The sequence below is a fragment of the Coenobita brevimanus genome, chromosome 103, assembly GCF_032717465.1.
Source record: "Coenobita brevimanus isolate Jiangsu-jjx chromosome 103, ASM3271746v2, whole genome shotgun sequence".
Taxonomy (NCBI): domain Eukaryota; kingdom Metazoa; phylum Arthropoda; class Malacostraca; order Decapoda; family Coenobitidae; genus Coenobita; species Coenobita brevimanus.
This window is the reverse complement of record NC_137056.1, coordinates 13,146,389-13,161,590: the sequence shown is the minus strand read 5'-3', so window position 1 is coordinate 13,161,590 and position 15,202 is coordinate 13,146,389.

The following is a 15,202-nucleotide window of genomic DNA, read 5'->3' as shown; positions in this document are numbered from 1 at the left end:
GGAACTGTACGGAAAGTTAGTATCCTGAGCAAAATTGGAACATGATCTAAAGTAGATATTCTCTTCTCCTGTTAGTAAAGTGGTTAAAAAGGACACAAACTTCTGTTCCCCGCACTTCCCCCTTCTCAAGAAGACAAAATGAAACTCTTCTATTGCCAAAATTACCATTACTTTCCCTACATAAGCACAGATACTTTCGCGCTACCACCACCACTGTAGCACCATACCGTCCACCAGTAACTATTTCTAACATTCGTCTGTATCCCTCTGTCAACTCACCATTTGAACAGGCTAATGACAACAATCTGTGGGTACGTGCAGGGCAGCTTGCTAAATATATACAGTATTCATGTTGTTCATCATGTTGTCATGTTACCACTATTTAATCATGACGAGATCGCAGTGATATTATGCTATTTACTATAGTGTTATGAAACTCGCGTTACTTCAGCGATATGAGCACATAGAGAAGCTGGAGAAATTAGTTGTTTTTCTTGTTGATCATTTATCTCACTTCTCTACATTGTATCCAGGAAGTCGACAGGTTGGTATTACTACAGTAGCTAAACTTAATTTATAGTGGTAACTGGATGAAATGATATGTATTTTAGTCCTACTGCAGATTAAACAAGTGTTGCGACTCTCTCATTTCAGGTCTGTCGTTTGAGTACCAATGCACAATGATGTTAGTCATGGAAAAGTACGAAGGTTCTGTATTGTCACTGATTTTCAACCAAAAATTAACACAAGACTATGATGTGGGTGGGAGAGTGGGCTTTTTGAGTGGGTGAGCTTTGTGGGTTAATATGTGACTTCGCGGAGGACAAGACAGGTACTAAGCTGGGTGAGTGGGTAGGTATATGAATGGGTGGGTGGGTGGATGGGGGAAAAATTAGTCCACTGAGGAACTGGTCCATGGGGTAAACAAGTCCATGGGTGTAGTAGGCCCATGTGGGAAAAGAGGTCCATGAGGAATACATCCTTGAGTGAAATGGGCAGGGAGGAAACATAGGTCCAATGGATAATATAAGGGTCCATGGAGGAAGTAGGTGAATGGGAGAAAATTGGTCCTTGTGGGGATTCGATGTGTCCCCCCTCTGAAAAAATAGGTCCATAGGGGAAAATAAGTCCTTTGGGAACATCGCATGGATCTTTGAGGGGAAATTTGATCCACAGAGTGTAAACAGGTCCATCAGCGAATATCCTGTAAGTCCAAGAGAGAAAATAGGTCTAGATGAAAAAATGTCCATGAGATGCAAAAAAAATAGGTCCATGAAAGAATTAGGCCCTTTGGAGATAGTAGGTTCATGGGGAAAATTGTTTAATGGGGGAAGCGTGTCCACGGGGCAATACGTCAATAGGGAAAAAGGTCAGTGGCAGAACATACGGGAATATTGGTCTTAGGCAGTAAATGGTTCAATGCAGAAAAATGGGTCCATGGAGGGAAGATATGTCCATTGGGAAATTTGCTGTTTGAGAGATGACCCCTATGGGTGTGGTCGGAGTTCTGATGTGTTAGAATTCCACATTTTCTTTAGATGTAGCTTTGCAATACCTCTCCATTCCAATCAACCCTGTCTATCAATTTTGGATCTAACTTTTCACTTCTTTCTCATTCCCGTCATTTCTGTCTCCCCATATTTTATTTAAAATTACCCACACACTATTCTCCCTCTCCATTAGTCTTGTCCATCTCAATAAACCTTAAATCTTGCTTTTCACTTCTACATTCCCATCATTTTTGTCAGCTTATACTTTATATTCTTCCCTATTCCATCACATCCTTCCCAAAGGCTCCTACTGGTCATGTCCTTTTCTCCTAACCATTCCCGTGAATTATGTCCATCATTATTTTCTCTGTACAGCTCTGCCTCCTCCATTCCCATCAGTCTTGTCCACCTGCATTTTTTCACACCAGTTCTGTATTGATTATCACCCAGTCTTACAAGGCTGAGCGATAATGTTTTTCCCTCCCCTGTGTGTGTGTGTATGTGTGTGTGTGTGTGTGTGTGTGTGTGTGTGTGTGTGTGTGTGTGTGTGTGTGTGTGTGTGTGTGTGTGTGTGTCCGTTCCCATTATATCTCATGAACGGCTTGAGCTATCAACATGAAACCTTCATCAGGGTATCAATATATGGCCAAAATCTTGAACGAGTTCGAAAATGGGCACTAGGGGTCAAGGTCAAGGTCATCAAAACGGCTGCCAAAGGTCAACTAGTTTTTATCGCCCGCCTTTAGCACCATTATATCTCATGAATGGCTCGAGCTATCAACATGAAACCTTCAAGGTATCAAAATATGACCAAAATCTTGGATTTGGCCAACAGATATTCTGGTGGGCGATTAGCATTTAGCTACCAAAAGCATTTCTTTCATATTTGTTTTTAGCTATTCCTACGTTTCCTCTTCCCTATTCTCAACAGTTATGTCTGCCTTTTTTTTTTTTTTTTCCGTTAGTCTTCTTCATACATTAGTCATACCCATCCACATTTTCGTCAGACAGGCTTCTTCACCTCCTCCTTTCCTTCCCTATTAACCCGCGGCGTCCCATCGACGTACTTCCACGTCCTCACGTTTTGTCACTGCCAATCCCGTTGACGTACTTCATCGTCCTGCAATTGCAAGGTTCATAATTTCCACAATTTTCAAAATTCGCGCGAGATTTTCGATTCGCCCACGTACCCAAGCCTCCCCTACTTGCCGCCAGCCGGGCAGCGTCCCAGACCCCGCGTGACCTGCGCTCGCCCTTGTCTCAGTCACTCACCTGTTAGCAGTGACCCAGGTCAGACATGGCGCGGAAAGGTCTCTCAGACGACGAAATTGCATCCGCCCTGGAAGCCTTCACTGGAGATAGTGATTCTCCACTTGACGATGATGTGGTGGATCGCGATTACGTCCAGCCAGAGGAAGAAATAACAAGCAGTGATGAAGACGTCCCTTCGCCCCGGAAAAAGCGGTATGTAACATACCGTAACGCAAGGGAAGGCCAGCCTGCACCCCAACCACGTGCACGGCTATCTCTCCATCCCTAATCTGATGAGGACGAGGATGAGGACGATGAGGATGACGGCGGCTTAGGACGTGATATCGCCTCGTGGTTGGGTAAAGAAAAAATATCACCCAGAGGATCAAAAGGTGGGGCGAGAAGACATATCAGGTATGGTGCAAGTCTTTTGTCTGGGGAAGTGGAAAATGGTGTGGTGGGAGTGCTGGGTGAAAGGGAAAGTGGTGTGGTGGGAGCGCTGGGTGAAAGGGAAAGTGGTGTGGCGGGAGTGCGGGGTGAAAGGGAAAGTGGTGTGAGGGAGGCAGCACGAGTGCGAGTGATGAAAGGCGCCGCTCTCCACCTCCCCAACCTCCCCCACCACCCTCACCTCCCCACCCTGACGAAGGGGACGTTGGGGACGTGGCTGGAGACGGTGGTGTCTCGTGGAACTGGGAAGATGGGAGTAATTTTACTCCCATCATTCACCCTTTCACTGAGGAGTGGCGGTCTGGTTGCACGGCTCCAGGTGTGCATGTGGGTTCCTCTAGGGTGGATTTTTTCCACTTGTTCTTTGGGGAGGCGTTTCTGGGGCGCATAGTGGAACAGACCAATTTATTTTCACGAACACAGCGCCGTGAAAGTGAATGTTTGGGAACCACGAGCAGGCATTCCCAACAATTTGACTATCCCGTGACAATTTCAGAGATGTTCTTATTTTTTGCCCTGGTTCTCTTGATGGGTGTGGTAAGAAAAAACCAAATTCCTGCCTACTGGACAACTGACCCAATGATCCTCACACCTTTCTTTGGAAAGGTGATGAGTCGTAACAGATTTCAGCATATTCTCGGCTGCCTCCACTTTTTTGATGCAGAAGATCCAGCCAATGCAAATAACACAGATAAAATGAGGAGAATTAGGCTGGTATTTGATCATTTACGGGAAATGTTCCGCTCCTCATTTTATCCTTACAGAGACCTCATCATAGATGAGAGTCTTGTGTTGTGGAGAGGCAATATTTCCTTTCGGCAGTACATACCCAGCAAGAGACATCGTTTCGGGTTCAAGATCTTTGTTATGTGTGACTGTAAGACTGGTTATGTGCAAGACATAGTCTTGTGCATGGGCGCACAGACAGATATAACAGAAGATCGTAGTATAGGACTCTCTGGGGCCGTGGTGAAGACAATGATAGAGGAGTACCTTCATCGTGGTCATGTGTTGTACCTGGACAACTGGTACACTAGCCCTCTTCTCGCTAGGTTCCTCCACCAACACGACACCGGAGTCTGTGGTACAGTCAAGAGAAACCGTCGCCATATGGTCAAGATAGGGAGGAAACTTGACAAGAATGAGGTGGTTTTCTTCCAGGCCAATAACATCCTTGCCACCCTGTGGAACCACAACAGGGAAGTTTGCCTCCTATCAATTGTTCACAGCCCTCTGATGCACCGCACAGACTCCGTGGATCACCGTAGCGAGAGGAGGCGCAACGTCTGGAAACCCGAGTCTGTACTGGACTATAATCTGAACATGAGGCAGACTCGATGATTTCCAGTGATGACTGTGCCAGGACCACGATGAAGTGGTACAAAAAGCTCTTTTTCCACTTGCTCGATATCACGATCCTGAATGCACACTACCTGCACGCCATGACCACCGGAGTATCCGAGACCTTTGAGGGGTTTGTGAGGGAGCTGGCACGTGAAATAATCGCCAGGCATGCCCAGGACAGACCCACACACCGCACCCGCACCCCCATGGCTGCCCAGACTCCCCTACGCCTCGCAGGACGCCACTATCCTAGCACAATCCCTTCCGACCCAAACTGTCGTAAACCCCAGCGCCGCTGCCATGTATGCAAGCACTCGACAGTCAGACCATCCACTCAGAGAAAAGACACAAGGTACGAGTGTGTCGAGTGCAATGTTGCGTTGTGCCTTCAGCCATGTTTCAAAGAGTACCATAATTTCCTACACTACGAAACTGTGTGGGATGGCGATATGACGCTCATTATAATGGTAAGGCCAGTCAGTAGGTGCTAAGTCTTATATAAAGTTGAAATGGGTGTAATGTTTTCAGGAAAGTAATGTATAAGTTGAGAAATAGTGTAAGTTGAAAGAAGTGATATCAAAACTACACCCACTGTGTAAAGCTGCGAAAATATGATGCTCAGTATAACACTCTGGTCAGTAAATATGTGATAGCAAGAATATAAAGTGGAAACGGGTGTAATGTTAGCATGAATGTAACGTATAAGTTGAAAAATAGTGTAAGTTGTAATAATTGATGTCACGAGTACACCCACTGTGTAAATCTGCGAAAATATTACGCTCAGTAGAACATTCTGGTCAGTAAGTATGTGATAGGAATTATATAAAGTGGAAAAGGTTGTAATGTTAGTAGTAAGGTAATTTATAAGTTGAATACTAGTGTAAGATTAAACAAATTATATCGCGATAACACTCACTGTGTAAGTACGCGATAATATGATGCTCAGTAGAATCGTAAGGTCTGAAATTATGTGATATCAATTACATCAAGTGTAAACATGTGCAATGTTAGTGGAGAATTATTATATAGGTACAAAAATAGGTTGTAAGTTGAAATAGTAGTCATAGCGACTTCACCGTCTGTGTTATTATGCGCTATTATTACGCTAAATATTTACGTAAGGCCTGAAACTATCTCAAAACAGTTCTCAAAAGTGAAAAAGTGTATAATGTTATTAGGAAAGTATTATGTAAGTAGAAAAAACACAATACGAGTTGAAACAACAGTCACAGCAAGTTCACTCACTACGTAAATAAGCGCTAACATTACGCTAAATGTTATCGAAAGGCCTGTGAATACGTAAAAACAGTTCAGTAAAATGTAAAATGGTATAATGTTATTGTAGATGTATTATGTAAGTAGAAAAAATGATATGTATCATGATTCAGGAATGTTAGCGATTCATCGTGACCAGTCTGCCCGATTTTGCTCGTTTCGCACGATGGTACAATGCTTATTTCAGCTCTATTTTTGTATAAAATCCAATTTACTCTTTTATCACATGTTTTTATGTTTGTAATAAATACATATCTACTTACTTTCATTGGTTTCCCAGACTTATAATACCATAGAAAACGTGAGAGGCTCAGACCACCTACAGAGAACACGGTACAAGGTGTGACGAAGGTATACCTGTTTAGGCCACTTATGGACCCCGGTGAACAATTTCTTGGTGATTGACCATTGTTTCTGACCAAAAGCGAAAGTTTTAGCAAAAAAAATTTGGGTCCAAAAATGGTCGGGATTGGGGGGTACCAGTGGTGAAAAAGTGGTCGGGACGGGGCGGGTTAATTCTCTCCCTTCTTATTTTCCTTGGGTCTAAGCCCACACTACCTTTCCTCTTCCGTCAATCGTGCGCATCCAAAGGTCTGTCTGCAAATTAATCCCCTCCATATTTATGTGCATTAAATCTTGCCGTACGCTTGTCCCACACTAAAATAATCAGTCCTATCCGTCCCTTTTTCCCTTAATATCTGTCCTTGCACCCACTGTCATTCCCACTTCCATCACTCACAGTCATCTATATCATAATGATCCGATTTCTGAATGTTTGTTGGTTTGTCCGTTTGTGACCGTAACACAGCAAAAACGGCGCATTGTAGCGCAATTTTTGTTAGGGCAAGGTACCGCTAAAATGCTCTATCTTGAAGAATAAAACAAAATCCAGTCCAGTCGCGCCACCAGTTCCCAAGTTAGGACTCATTTCTGGACTTTTGACATCGAATCGAAAGGCCGCCTTCGGCGGTCTTTAAGCGAACCCTTAAATCTGTGCTGATCTAACTTCTCGTCTAATACCTCTGGTTTTTCAAGCCCTTGTTACTCTCCCGACAACTTTTATAAACAATTTCTTTACTAACCACTCCTTTCCACACCTCTCGCCGATGCTAATGTCTCTCACCCTGTCCTCACTTCCCTCACCCTATCCTCACCTCCTTCATCCTCCGCAGATCTCCCTCACATTGCTCTCGCCTTCCTGCCCTGTCTCCCTCATCCTGACTCATCCTGTCCTCACATCCTTCATGTTACACAGATCTCTCATATACTCTCCTCACCTCCCTGTGTGGCCTTTTTCATCCTACCTTTACCTCCTTCATCCTCTCCTGATCTCTCTCTCAATGCCCTCACGTCTCACCCTGTCCTCATCTTCTCTTTGCCCTTACCTACCTGGACCTCAAATAAACTAAGGACACTGACGCTGGAGTTATTACTTAGTTTGACTACTGCTCTACGTTGCTTCATCGGTCATTCCCCGGAACGCACAGCAGCAATCAACCCAAGATGCACCCCAGATCACACAACTGGACACAACGCAGGATGCACCGCAGGACACTACTAGGGGTACAATCCAGGGCACATCTTACTCCATCCCATAGGACACCATTGGACACATTACTGATCATACCACAGGATATGGTGGACCACACACTACCCCTCGCAACCCAACCCAGCCAACATATGTCCTCCCTGTGAAGGTGCTACTATGTCACTGTAATATCTAGTGACATGAGAAATAAAAAGCTACCGGTATTCAGTTTTATTTGTAGTCTGCTGAAATTTTTATTTACATTAGATTGATACAGTATTCATATTATGTTACGCCAAATGCCACCCACCACCCCATCCTCCCACACATAATGTATGGTTTTCTTGTGTCAGTCTAATTTCTAGTGACAGTGAAAAAAAAAATAGTTCTTTTCATTTCTGTCACAATGTCATCATTATCCTTATACGAATATACTGTATATACATTATGTGATGTGGGAGCACCAACGATTTATGGACATGAGGTACTTCACTCCCGTAGACTTCAGCGACTTTAGCAAAACACACCACACCACACCACACCACACCACACCACGCCACTCCAGCTATGCATCTACTTATTTACACTACAAATTACCTATCAGATTTTAAACCCATGATCAGCCAGAACCTGCTGCTAAAAAATAAATATCAAACGCCACTTTTATGCTTCCTATAATGGACTGATGTGATTAACGCACAGAGGGGAGGGAGGGTGGAAGGAGGGGGGAAAGAGAAGGAAGGTTATTAGAACACAGAAAATGGTAGATAGATAATAAGAGAGGGAGAGAGAGAGAGAGAGAGAGAGAGAGAGAGAGGGAGGGAGAGAGGGAGAGGAAGGGAAGAGAGGGAGAGGGAGGGAAGAGAGGGAGGGAAGAGAGGGAGGGAAGAGAGGGAGAGAAGGATCAGAGGGTTAACAGGATGATGGATATAAGAGGGAGTAGAACACTTTTAGTACTTGGAGACCCCCTAGTGTGTGTGTGTGTGTGTGTGTGTGTGTGTGTGTGTGTGTGAGAGAGAGAGAGAGAGAGAGAAAAAAAAAAAAGGGGGGGGGAGAGAGATAAACGAATGCGGAGTGAGACAGTAGCGGACCTATTTACCCCCTAGTGATCAAATTTCTTGCACTGCGGGAAGGAATGAGAGAGAATGGGGGGAGGGGGGAGAAGAGGAAGGTTGTTAAGGGAGGAAGAGAGAAGGAAGTTAAAGAGGAAGGACTGGGAACATAGGGACAGAAGTGCCTGGATATCCTTCTGTTGAGGCCACGTCTCACAGGATGCGGCGTCCTATACTAGGTAGAAGCCACAGACAGATAAAAGAGATGTACAGACACTCAGCAAGGTCGGGAAACATTAGAATGGTGGAAGAAGAGTAACTGATGACCGTGTACAGGTAGTGTAGATATTTAACCCTCTTTGGATTTGGATAACTCTAGTAATGTAATCCAGCTAACTCCAGATGATATATTTAGTTGAGAATGAATCATAGGAGGCTGAAGGAGGTATTGTTGATATTGTTGTCACCTCTCATTTTCAGGACAGATCTAGTATTTTATTCCAACTTATGCCAGTGGATATTATTCTGGTGAGGGTGACTTGGGAACCTGAAAGTGTTACGTCTGGTAGTGTATCGTTAACCATCTGACGATGACGAGAATTCTTGCGCTGTATTCCGTTAACCGCCAAAACATTTTATTCTGTTAAGAGTGAGTCATAGAAGCCTACGTGTTAACTTCTTCCCGAAGGCTCTCTCCTAAGCTAAATACAGGGAGTCCCATAAGTCTAGTATCATAGGAGAATAATGAAAAAGGCAATAATGAAGCTTTTACTCAAAGAACGTAATCATTGTTCCTGATACATAACTTCAGACTCTCCTCTGTGGAAAAAAGAGGATTATGCATATAGGATTGTTACTTGAATGCTCATCATATCAGTTTGTAGAGCTACCCACGCGTGGAAGAAATATCCTAGATCTTATACTGGCGACGTCAGAAAACTTAGTTCATAATTGTTCAGGTAGGAGAAGAATTTACTACTAGTGATCATGGCATAGTCATATTCATCCTCATTTTCTGCAATACCGACCAAAACCGTAGTTACGAGAATATCGCAGACCACAAGAAAGCCGACTTTCACAAAATAAAGCTAACTTTACGTAACAATGAATGGGAACCAATTACTGAAAGTACAAATATACACACAGCATGGACAGAGTTCACAGAAATCCTTAATAAGGCGGTTAAGGAATGGGTACCGATGCATAATAGAAGACCAGTGAAAAGTAATAAGCCAAAATGGTGGAACAGCAATATTAAGAGAAGTCTTTCAGCAAAGAAACTTGCTTATCAGAAATTCAAAGCCACTGATAATGAGGAGGATAAAGATATCTACCATAACTTACGTCGAAATGCTAAAAAGTTAATAAAGTAAAGTAAGGAAGGCCTTGAAGTGCATACTGCAAGCATTAGTAAATCAAACCCCAAAGAATTTTTCAGTTATATCAGAAATAAGAAAATATTTACAAGAACAATAGGACCACTAGTATCAACAGATGGTGAGCATACAAATGATGAAACTGAGATGGCTAAGATTCTTAATACTTTCTTTACATCTGTATTTACAGTAGAAAGTTCATGCTCGATCCAAACATTGTCCTCCGCACTCGTAGATGAAGACAACACACTCAAAGAAATTATTATCAGTGAGAGAGATGTACTTCTTGCGCTAAATAAATTAAAGATCGATAAAACACCAGGGCCAGATAGAATATCTCGTAGAGTCTTAAAGGAGGCAAAACACAAAATAGTGAATCCCCTAGCACATATATTCAATATCTCTTTCAGAAGTGGTACTGTACCAAGTGGCTGGAAATTAGCAAATGTAACTCCAGTATTCAAAATGGGAGACAAATCTCTACCCAGCAATTACTGACCAGTAAGCTTGACATTAGTTATTTGCAAGTTGTTAGGAACCATAATGAGAGATAAATTGGTCAAGCATTTAGAACAGAAGTCTCATCAAAGACTTTCATTACGTATTCCAAAATAAGCGTTCATGTCTTACTAATCTACTTGATTTTTTCAGTGATATTATCAACATGTACGACAGCACTAAATCAGTCAGTGTCATTTACGTTGATTTCAAAAAAGCATTTGATAAAGTTCCACATACTCGACTTGTCGAGAAACTGTGCATCTATGGTATCGGTGCCAGTGTACTAAGATGGATTGAAAGCTGGCTTACGAATCGTAAACAAGAAGTTGTAATCAATGGTAAGGAAACAGACTGGAAAAATGTTATAAGTGGAGTACCGCAAGGCTCGGTTTTGGGTCCTATATTATTCTTGATTTATACAGACGACATTGTTGAAGGCATGTTTTGTACAATATCAAAATCTGCTGACAATACGAAGATTGGAAATAGAGCAGATACCCCAGAACAAAGAATACTGATTCAAAGGGATCTTTCTAAATTGCTTAATTGGGCTGAAAAATGGCAAATGGATTTTAATATTGATAAGTGCAAAGTTCCACATATTGGGAGTAAAAATGAAAAATTTGGAGATACACGAATCATTCTCAACTCATGAATGTAAACCATGAAAAGGATCTGGGAATAATCGTAACAGATGATCTGAAGCCAAGTAAACAGTGCACAGAAGCCATAAAGAAAGCTAACACTCTAGCTGGATTTATAGGTAGAGCATTTGAGTTCAAATCTGAAAATATAATTCTTACGTTGTGCAATTCCTTAGTGTGTCCACATCTAGAGTACTGTTTGCAGTTCTGGTCACCGTACTACAGGAAACATTTAGAGAAATCAGAGAGAATGCTGCAACGAGTAACAAAAAAGATACCCAGACTGAGGAACAAATCATTTGAGGAGCGATTAAAAGAGATAAAGTTATTTAACCTGTCAATGCATAGACTACTGGGGGATCTAATTCAGTGTTTAAGAGTATTAAAGGAATTGATAATATGGATGTTAACAAGCACTTTGTAATTGATTGTTCGAACTATGCCACAGTTTAGGGATACAAGATTATTGGAAAGCATATCCAGTCCAATGAAGCCAAGCATTATGTCTTTAACAGGGTTGTTAACATGTGGAATAAACTGCCTAGGGACGTCGTTGGCTGCAGTACAGTGAGGACATTCAAATCTCCAGCTAAACACCTTCATGACTCAGTAATAATGTAAGCTATGCAAGAGAGTTAGGTGGAGGTCTGAGTCTGGTGAATGCTGATGGTAGAGAGTGGAATCTGAATCAGCTGCTGTTTGCAGATGATACTGCACTGTTGGCTGATTCAGAGGAGAGATTGAGACAGTTGGTAGAGGAGTCTGAAAGGGTGTGTGAAAGGAGGAAATTGAAAGTAAATGAGAATAAGAGTAAAGTGATGAAGTGTACAAGTTTGGTAGATGGTACGAGGATGAATATAATTTTGAATGGTGAGTTGCTTGAGGAGGTAGAGTATTTTAAGTATTTATGGTCATATGTTGCTGTGGATGGAAGAATAGATGCAGAAGTGAAGTTTAGAATGAATGAAGTATGTAAGGTGCTGGGAGGAATGAAAAAAGTGTTAAGATGTCATTCGTTTAGAATGGATGTAAAGGGAATACTTTATGAGGCTGTTGTTGTAGCGACTGCATTATATGAGGTTGAAACATGGAATATGGGTGTAGCAGGAAGGAAAAGTTTGAATGTAATGGAGATGAGGTGTCTGAGGAGTATGTGTGGAGTGACGCGTATGGATCGAGTGAGAAATGATGAAGTGCAAAGGAGAACTGGAGTTGTTCGGGAGATGGCTGATGAAGTTGAGCAGAGGGCGTTGCAATGGTTTGGGCATGTGGAGAGAATGGATGATGAGCGTTTGATGAAAAAGATAACTGGATCGGATGTGAGAGGTGTAAGGCTGAGAGGAAGACCACGAATAGGATGGATGGACAGTGTGAAGAGAGTGTTGGATGCGAGAGGGATGTCTATTGTGCAAGGAAGAGTGGCTGTGCGTGATAGGAATGGCTGGGGAGAAACTGTGAATGAATAAAATGATAATGCAGCCCTGAGGGGATATTCACCCTCATTTGGTCTAATCAGCTGATCAGGTCAGGCACAGGTAATGGGGATGGGTCCATTATGATGTGTTGGGCCCTGCTGCGGATGTCGCTGATTGCACTGCGCAGTTGACCCTCATGGGGTGTGGTGCGGTAAGGATCTGCCCCTTCTCCCTTTGGAGTTAAGATGCGAATGAATGTGTGTGTGTGGATGAGTAAATTGGGAGTGTGTCGTTCTGTCTCGGCTACCTCTCTTTCTTTGGGGGAAGCAGCCTAGGTATATAGATAGATTATTTTTCTCTATTTCTCTATTTCAGATCGTGATGAAGCTATAGCAGGGAAATACTATGTAATTAATGATAACTGTAGCTTATTGACACTTGTGTATAGATGCAGTAGGACAGAATATAGTTTACCACTTTTCAGTCTTTCCTATGAAAATTCCATGTCAGCTTTTCCATACTGAGGGTGGGGACATGGAATGTGAGAGGAGTGAATGATAAAGTGAAAGAGAGAGAGAGATTGTTCAGGTGCTTGAAGATGCAGGGGTGGATATATGTGGATTGACTGAAACTAAATGGGAAGGTGAAAGGATGAGAGAATGGGAATACGGTTTAGGAATATATGCGGAAGTTAATGAGAATGAGAGGGCAAGAGAGGGAGTATGTCTGATGATAAGCAACAAGTGGAGGGAGAATATAAGAGAGTATGGAACAGTGGGTGCAAGGACTGTATGGGTGAGGATGAAAGTAGGTATACAAGCGTGGGCGATTGTGTGTGCATATGCGCCGACAGAGGACCGAGTGGCAAGAGTGAAAGATGAGTTTTGGGCGAGTGTAGAAGCATGTATGGACAAGTTTGAGAGGAGTGAGAGAGTGTTTTTTGATTGGAGACATGAATGTCACTACGAGTGGACGGAGTGGTTGGTCAGTGGGGTGTGCCAGCTGAAGTAGATGGGAATGGTAGTGCTCTGGTGGATATCTGTGCTAGTAAGGGGTTGGCAATAGCCAACACCTACTTTCGGCGTACGATGATCCACAGGTATATATGGAGGGTAATGAGGAGGATGGATGGTGAACTTGTTGAACGAAAGGCAATGATAGACTATGTGTGTGTGGATGAGCGAATGAGAAGACAAGTGTTGGATGCAAGAGTGTGGAGAGGGTGGGGGAGTGGAATCTTTGACCATCACTTAGTGATGGCCAAGGTAAGGCTGCAAAGAAAATGATTGAAGAGACGAAGGGGAAGACAGGAGGAAACAGTTCCTGTGAGAAGAGTGGAGACATTGTACGACAGTGAGAAAATGGCAGAGTATAAGAGCATAGTGGAAGAAAGATTGGGAAGGTATGAGTTAGGGCAGATGGAAGGTGTGGAAGACGTATGTAAGATATTCACGGAAGAGATAGGCGCAACGTGTGAGGTGGTTTGTGGATTAAGGAGGAGATGCAGGGGTGTGCAAGGGACAGCATGGTGGAATGAAGAGGGGAAACGAGCTGTGGAACAAAAGAAGAAGGCATATAGTGAATGGTTAGCGAGTAGAGGTAGGGGAGAAGATGAGAGAGAGAAGAGAGAGGTATATGTGAGCAGGAGAAGGGAGGTGAAGAGATTGGTGAAGGATAGTAAGAAGAAAGTGGATGAAGAGTTTGGGAGGAAACTGAGTGTGAAATGAAGGGAGAGTAAGAAATTATTTTGAAAGGAGGTAAAGAAGGTAAGGCAATGTGAAAGGGGTAATAGTAGGGGAGTGAAAGATAGGAATAATAGATTGTTAGTGGAGAAGAGAGAGAAATTGAGAAGATGGAAGGAGCACTTTGAGGATTTGTTGAATGTAGAGAGTGAGAGCAGTGCGAGTATAAATGGTTAGGGAATGGCTGGGAGAAGAAGAGATGAGAGGAGGGAGGAAGATATCAGTTGGGCAGAAGTAGTGGAAGCAATGAAGAAGATCAAGATGGGAAAGCCCCCAGGAATTGATGGAGTGTGTGGTGAAATGCTGAGGTATGGGGGTGAGATCGTAGTGGAGTGGAGTGGATGTGGAAGTTATGTAGATTAGCATGGGAAGAGGGAAGGGTTCCGGAGGACTGCAAATCAGGTATAATTGTTCCTTTATACAAAGGTAAAGGGGAGAGAGAAGTATGTGGTAACCATAGGGGTATGTGCCTTCTTAGTGTGACTGGAAAAATATATGGTAGAATACTCATTGATAGGGTTAGGCATATAACAGAGGAGCTATTTGGAGAAGAACTATGGGGATTTAGGAAGGGAAAAGGGTGTGTAGATCAGATAATTGTTCTAAGATGTTTAGCGGAGAAGTATCTAGAGAAGGGAAAGAAAGTGTATGCTGCCTTCATGACTTGGAGAAAGCGTATGACAGAATAGATAAACAAGGTATGTGGAAGGTATTGAGAATATATGGAGTGGAGGGGAAATTGTTGAGTGCTGTGAACAGTATGTACGAAGGAGCTAGGGCTACGGTGCGAGTGGATGGTGAGCTGAGTGAGTTCTTTGATCTCAGTGTGGGACTGAAACAGGGTTGTGTGATGTCTCCATGGCTGTTTAATATATACATGGATGGGGTTGTAAAGGAGGTGCAAGGTAGGGCAGTGGATGTGGAGGTGGCTCTGATGAATGAGGGTGAGATTTGGAAGATTCCGGTGTTGTTGTTTGCTGATGATACAGTATTGTTGAGTGAAGATGAATGGGAGTTGCAAGGTTTGGTGAATGAATTTGGGACAGTGTGTAGGAAGAGGAATCTGAAAGTTAATGTAAACAAAAGTAAAGTTATGGTGTTTGAGAGGAATGAAGTCACAGAATGCACAGTGAGGTT